The sequence below is a fragment of the Octodon degus genome, unplaced genomic scaffold (genome assembly GCF_000260255.1).
Source record: "Octodon degus isolate 3935 unplaced genomic scaffold, OctDeg1.0 scaffold00131, whole genome shotgun sequence".
NCBI lineage: Eukaryota > Metazoa > Chordata > Mammalia > Rodentia > Octodontidae > Octodon > Octodon degus.
The window spans coordinates 2,212,597-2,220,129 of record NW_004524707.1 but is presented as its reverse complement, the minus strand read 5'-3'; the positions used below and the strand labels follow the sequence as shown (position 1 = coordinate 2,220,129).

The window sequence follows — 7,533 nt, the reverse complement described above, 5'->3', positions numbered from 1 at the left end:
GCTTATTCCACTGAGCCATCTCCCCAGCCCAGCACTTAGTACTTCTTTGATTATAGTTATCACTACATTTTTTAGTTCAGAAATTATTTCTGATCTGATTTCTTCTATACCTTTCTGCAGTTGTTTCTTTACTTCCAACGCTATTATTTCAGACATATCTGGTATGTGATTTCCAGTTCCTCTATGCTGGTGTCTTCTGCAATTGTACTAGGTAGACTCAGGGCCTGAGACTGCATTTTGTTCCTTCTCTTTATCATTTTGTATACCACTGTCTTCTGACCTTTGGTGTAGATAGAGTTATTACCTTAGCACCAGGTCCAGATCTATGAAGTTCAGATTCCTCCAGATGGGTGTTGCTTGGATCTGGCTGCTGTGCTCCACTTCTTTCTGCTGCAGCCATTAGAGTTGAACCCTTTGTGTCACTCTGGCAAGATGTTCTGCTCCTGAATCATCTGGATGGGTCTTGCCTCTAGCTTCTTTTCAGGGAGTTCTGCTGAAGGGTTCTGCACTGGGCCTGCACTCTGCGTCAAATGAGGATCCAGTGGGCCCCACGTGGTCTCATTCACACACTGGGCGTGCGCTCTGGGTCAATTCAGGATCCAGCAGCCCCGGGTCCTCTCTGACTCTGGGAATAGATCTCTTGAGGATGGGGCGGGACCCAAGAGGCTAAGAGCAAATGACGAGGAGGAGAGGAAGGGGAAATAATTAGGATAAGGATGTGCCATATAAGGAACTTAACCTCAAGGAATATGAACATTATGTACCATAGACATGAATGAAGGTTAGTAATATCAAGTAGATTGAAAATGAGGAAAAGAGAATTAGAGGAGGAGGGGAGGAGGGAGAAGGGATTAGAAAAAGAATCAACATGTATTATGTGCATGTACCCACATAATATGCATGTACCAAGTGATTATAAACCTCAGGTGCTGCAAACATGCATGAATTTTAAAAAAGCCCAACATACCCACCATTCACAAAAGCCAAGACCAATGGGATAGTGAGAGGGACAGCAGCATCACACAGAAGGGTAGTTGGGGCTGTCTTCTGTAAGCCAGGGCCTGTGGGAAGCGGGTGGGGAAGCAACCTTGGGATGCCAGTGGTGATGACAGGTTCAGACTCAAAGAAGCCGAGTAATGGCATTTAACTTAGAAGCCAGGTGGATGCAGTTATGCAGTGAACAACAGGGCTGGTGTGTGGCCAAGGGGGCCAGACACACAGCATTCAGGAAATGATTAAGGAACATAGTTGCTAGAGCCAAAACATATACTCACCCAACAAGGGCATTCCTGAGCTTGTGCCATTAGAACTTAGAGGATGGGTGAGTCTGAGGGCAGCAGTCCCCCAAAAAGTCACCATCCCTGAAGTACTTCCTTGATAGATTAAGGCCTTAGTATGAATTGTTGAATAATTGTGGTGGTCATCTCATATGGCTGAAGCCTGTAAAACAACAGCGTATCTTCCCAGAGACCACCTCCCCCCTTCTCCAACTCAGCCCAGGGTGCAATTTCCTTTCACCCTTCCTGTTGCCTTGGGGAAGGCCCCAGTCAGCTCCTCAGATGTATCTAAACATCCCCCTCAAGCCCCACCCCTGGTAAAAGGCCATAGAAGCCTCAGCCTCCCTTTGTTCCAATCCAGAGAATTCCTTATCTTCCCAAATTCTTTCAGTGTCCTCCAAGATAATGAAGCCCCTTTCCCTTTATAATAAAACCCCTTTCCCTTTTACCTTCTGCCTGTTTCTCTGCTGCAACACTATCGAAAATCTATCATTCCTGAACCTGAGCCAGTTTTTACGCTCAGGCTCAGCTGAGTCCCCAAGAAGAAGCATCCTGCAACCCCACAGCAAACAGACCCAGCCAGATCTATGAGTCCCTCCCAGAAAGACCCATAATTATTTATTCAGGTATACTTGGAAAAGGGGACTGCCAAATATTCTAAGGACCACTGGACAATCTCAGAAGGCACCCTGAACACCAAATCATTCTGATTAACTAGTGGGGAGCCAAGTAATAAATATATTCCTGGACAATGTCCAGCATATACCCTGTGGCAAGTTCTCCAGTCTCTGAATGCATAATTGGGTTGCTGTCATTATTATTTGGACCATTGGGTCTTGCACATGTAGGTTAAAGCTATCATAGTGGGGCCAAGTGAAGGCTCTAAAACTCCCTGTCCCTGGTAAATACAAAACAATATCCCAGGGAAGGGGCAATTCTGGATGGTAGTACCACCCTTAAAGATCCAAAGGATGAACTTAAGGATTGCACAACAAAGAGAGAGAAAGGAGAAAAGTTAGGAAATAAGGTAGGGGCAAAACCATACATGTATATATACAAGTTGGATAAGGCAATAGTTCTAAGAATTTCCAACAGGTTTTTGGAAATAGCAGTTAATGGGTAGAATTCTCACCCTGATAACTCTATATGCTGATATCTGTGAACTAAGCTACTACGTTGAGGGCAGCAATGTGTAATACTAAAACCGTGCTTGAAATACTTGTCATCTTGGTCTTCTAAATGTGTACTGTTTCTAATGTCATATCAATTATTACTATACTCCCTTTAAAGAAAATAAATGAGAGTCAAGAAAAAAATTTAAGATTTCTTGAAAGCAAGTGGTAATATTCAATCATATGTCCCATCTTACATAACTATACCTGTTAATATGAGCAATAGATTTGACAGTAAAAATAGATAACATATCGATCACTGTTAATCAGCTATTCATGTTTTGAAAATCTGTAACATATGTATTACTACACATTACCCTGTTTCTATCTTTGCTTTTGTTTTTCTTGCTCTTGTTTTTACTCTTCAAAATAAAAGAAAATTATAATAAAAAAACAATTACCCCCCCCCAAAAAAAAAGATCCAAAGGATACCAGGGTGACATTCCCTATATCCCCATTTAATTCAATAGCTGGCTTCTGCATAAAACAAGTGCCTCCTAAACAGTGACAGTAAATAACCACAAAGTCAGTCAAATAGTAGTCCCAGTTTCAGGCACTGTGACAATTTACTTGGTGTGAACAACCTTAACTGGTCTCGGATATATGGCATGAAGCCTTGATTGGTGAAAACCTTGTTTTCTGTTTTTCTTTTTCTATTTAATAAAGATCTTTTATTGTCTCATTAAAATATCACAGATTGTCTTTACAATCCAGAATCTTGTTTCTGTGGCTGTATCAACTCCTGGAGGTTATTCATCTGGCTGCTGAATGGTTCCCTTTTCAGAAACCTAGATACCATCCAAAAATTTCCTGATATCCTTCTTTTTGACTGTTGTGGCTTGCTGAATCAGAGCAGCTGAATTTGAAACAAGCTCAATATCATTTCCTTCAAGGGTTAACTTATCTTTCTGGGCTTGAAATACTGAGCAAGCAACACCTGCCCTCATAGGAACTCGGTGAATGTATTTTTCACCCAAGAAATTCCGAATTTCGACAAGAGAGCCATTTTCCTGAATGACGACGTTGATGGAGAAGCAAGCACACACAGACCTCATCTTGTAATGGAAGCCCGGTGTGACCCCCTTGATCATGTTCTGTACATGGCTATAGATCATGGGGACAGTTGCCAACTCCTTTCTGTTTCCTCACCATTTGTTAACCTGGAGCCTCTTGTTTTTCTTCCCAAGGAGACTGAGTTCCACAGTGATGTGGTTGAAGTCCTCCGGAGGGTTCCTCTGGGGCCCTTCATGATAACTGTGTGTCCTTTCAGAGTGACGTCGACATTTTCTGGAATGTAGACTGTCTGATTCCTAAGAATGGTCTTCATTCTTGTGGGAGGTGTGGCAAGAGAGCTGTTTGCTGTTTTCAGTAGAGAGGATAAGAGATCACTTCCTTCCAAATGATGAATGACAGCACGTATGTGTGGGGCTCCATAACTCATGTGCCTTCCATCATAACAGAGTGAAAAGGAGTCTGGTTCTCCTGAGGAAGTCCACGTTGATCCAGTTCATGACATCATGCTGGTCAGGCCGCATGATAAGAAGTGGCACTGGAGGTTGTAATTTGACACTTGTGGTTCAAAGGATAAGAAGTAAACCATATAAAGATTCCAGGAACCTAGTGCATTAAGAATAGTCTTAGGGGCCCAGTGATCAAGGGCCTACCAGGAAATTACATCTTTGCTTCCTACCACAATGAAGAAAACAACACGTCTGTCCAATAGGTCTCTTTGGTTCAGGAGACAGCATTGCCCACACGTAGGAATACACAGTGTTTGGATCTTGAGTGCTCCCCAAAGGCTTTTGTGTTGAAGTCTTGGGCCCCAAGGAGCAATGCCCAGAGGTGGGGAAATGACTAGATCACAGGCTCCAACCTTATCAATGGATTAATCCATTGCTAAATGGACTGTTGGTGGAAAATGCAGGAGGTAGGACCCAGCTGAAGGGAGTGGGACTGTGGAGGAATGCCCTTGAGGACCATAGCTTGCCCCTGGTGTCCCTGATCCTTTCCTGGTTGCCATGAGGTGCACAGATTTTCACTGTCCCATCCTTCCCCCACGACTCTGCCTCACCACAGGCCCACAGCCATGGAGGCAGCTGATTGTGGACTGAGTACTCTGATACCGTGAGCCAAAATAAACCTTTCCTCTCTCCAAGCTGTTTCTCTCGATCTTCTTTCACACTCTGGAAGGCTAATAATAGATGACCCACAAACCAAGTTGCAGGAAAGATTTACACTTTTGAGTGGGATCCAGAGTAGGAAGAGACTTGGTCACAGATCCATGCTGAGCTCTAAGAAGCTCTGCCATTTACTTTTAAAGTGGTGGACATCAGTACTACATGAGTTTTTGGCAAACCCCTGTGAGGCTTTTGAAAACATGGCCGTTGTCCCCTGTGGTTCTTCTGTAAGACCTTAATTGTGCACCTGACAACTAGAGAGGTGATTGGATCATGGGGCTGTGGTACTCGGTGGATTAATATACTGATGTTCACCACTGACTGTGCTCTTGGGGGAAGGGGTCCAGTTGGAGTAGGTGGTCCTTGGTGCTCTCTTTGGGGTACACTTCCCCTGTGCTCTGCTTCCAGGTCATGTGAGGTCAGTGACCTTGCTCCACTGTACCCTTCCCCCTGATGTTCTCACATTAGAACCAGCTGATCATGAACAGAGTGTAAATAAATCTCTCTTCCCTTAAGCTCTGAATGCCAGATATTTTGTTGTAGAAATAGGAATGCTGACCAATACAGCCTTAACACCTTCTTCTCTTGTTTTTTGAAAAAAGAAAAAAAACCCTCAGTGTAACATTGGGCCTTGGTAGGCATGACACAGGACACCAAATGGGACCCAGCTGAAACTGCTCTTCATGAGTTGAGAACTATGACACCTACTAACACATAAGACCAGGAAACAGACAGATAGTGAGGTTAAGCTTAACAGCTTAGGTTATATGGTAATAACAATAAACTTCTCTTCTGGAAGGTTAACAACCTAAGTTTGCAGACCAAAATTAGAGAAAAAGGAGGGCCACAAGGAAAGCCAACATTTTGGCCGTAGCCTTCTAAGGTCAATTAAGACTCAGGACATATGAGAACTTGTACTGTAACATCATGTAACTCAGTAGTGTCCCAAATTTTCTGATCAAGGAGATTATGGAGCCAAAGAGGAAAGTGAATGATGATGTAGAGTGTGCCTAAGGAGAGTCACATGGAGAGAAAACACTCTCTCAGACTTTCACAGAGAGCACATTGGCTAAGCAATGGCCATGATTCATCCACATGGCTGACACTGACAAAGATTCTACAATCTGAGGCACAGGATCTCAGGATAAATCCTGAGGGGATTTCACTGACCTTATCAGAGTCAAAAGCTACAACTCTTGTTGCATAGGTCCTGCTTTACCTTGGTCTTAACCATCCAGCAGAAAAGTATAAAAACAAAGTATAAGAAGTAAAGCCATGCTGTTATGTTGAGCTGTAGGGAACTCAAATCAACAATTTCTGACATTGCCAGTGAAGCAGAAGACCCAATACTATTATGGACTACTGGACTCTTTTAGAATATTTTGCTGAGTTAACACACCTATAATATTCAAATAATGGAACTAAACAAGAAAAGGGGATACAGATGAATGTCCATTTTGTATCTGTGTATTCAAAATGGTTAGGATAGACATATAGTTACATTCTCTTAATGAATAGAGGGATTTGTTCTAATAGTGTTTGTAAATAGGATATCATGTCTGCATCTTGTACAGCAATTAACCACTAGGAAGAATGTATGCAATGTGTTAATTATTGAAACTGTCCTACCAATTTGGTTTGAAACTGTCTCATTGCTATTTGTTTCTCAATAAAATTATGGAAAAAAATAAGACCAGAAAAGCTGGCAACAATTTATCATAAGTTATCAGGACCAAGCATAAGGACCTGGGAACACAAGCAAGCCGATGAACAAGCTGAGGAAGATAATGAAGACCTCCATAATGACTACCAAACCCCTCTCCCACATATCATAAGGGGCCATGTAGGAGCACATCTTGTAACCGAGAAAATGGTAGAAGAAGTAAAAAGCCCAAGCTTGGACCATAGATAAGTTGGTTTAGAATACAGGTTCAGATTGCAATGGGGTTGTTATACATTCCAATGGCCACTAGAAGAGGCACTAAACTACCAAGTAGACAGAAAGGCTTGACCATCTGACACTGACAAACTACAGCCATTGACCACCCTGGAGCTGGCACAAAGGATACGAGAGGAAGAGGACCACAGTCAGAGGTTGCAGGTTGTGCATGAGTCCAAAAAATAGCATAGTCTCCCATCAACCAAAGATGAATTAGCTATGTTTGGGGGGAGCAAGGTGGTGATGCTGGGGATCAACCCTGGGGCCTCGTTTTTGCCTAGCAAGTGCTCTACCCTGAACCACATCCTCAGCCATCTGTTAACTACTAGTGCCATTAAATGTCTGCCAACAACAGAGTTGAACAGGATACAGGTCTGCTCCACAAGGAGACCAGATCATCTCACTCCCTAGTGGTAAGATGACTAGCATGTCAGGCCCTTCCATCCTGTAAGGACTGGGATTCATCCTCATAGGTTGCTTCCAAACAGGGTCTTAGCCAACCAAATTAGCCATATGAAATGCATTCATTTGGACTCCCAGCTTCAAGTTACTCCAGAAAGGTTAAGTTAACTTCTGCTGACCATATTCCCAACAATGATCCATACCAACATCGTTGTATGAGCTATAGCTATGCTTTCAGGCTATAGTATTCCTGTACATGAAATGTTCTCCTGGGATTCTCTGAGCTTTTGCCAGCAACTGGTACACAGACAATGAGCAGCCTCAGCGCTCTTCTAACTGCCTTCAGAATAGCTGCTGTTCCCCAGAGGCTGAATTTTGCTGGACCACGAGTCTTGCTATCAGCTAAGCTAAGTGTCGGTTCAGGTTTGTCTTAGTTACTCTTGTCTCGTTGCTGGGACAAATACCCGACACTCAAAATGAAGGAAGGAAAGGTTTATTTAGCTCACAGTTACTGGAGGTTTCAGTCCATACTCAGCTGGGTCCAACGCAGAGCAGCACAGAGCAGA

The 7,533-nt window shown here is 43.2% G+C and overlaps 1 protein-coding gene across 1 annotated transcript in view; it reads left to right on the top strand.

The window, feature by feature from the left end:
* Nucleotides 1-7,533, top strand: part of Fcamr (Fc fragment of IgA and IgM receptor) — a 61,664-nt gene that overhangs the window by 34,912 nt on the left and 19,219 nt on the right. The window lies entirely within an intron of this gene.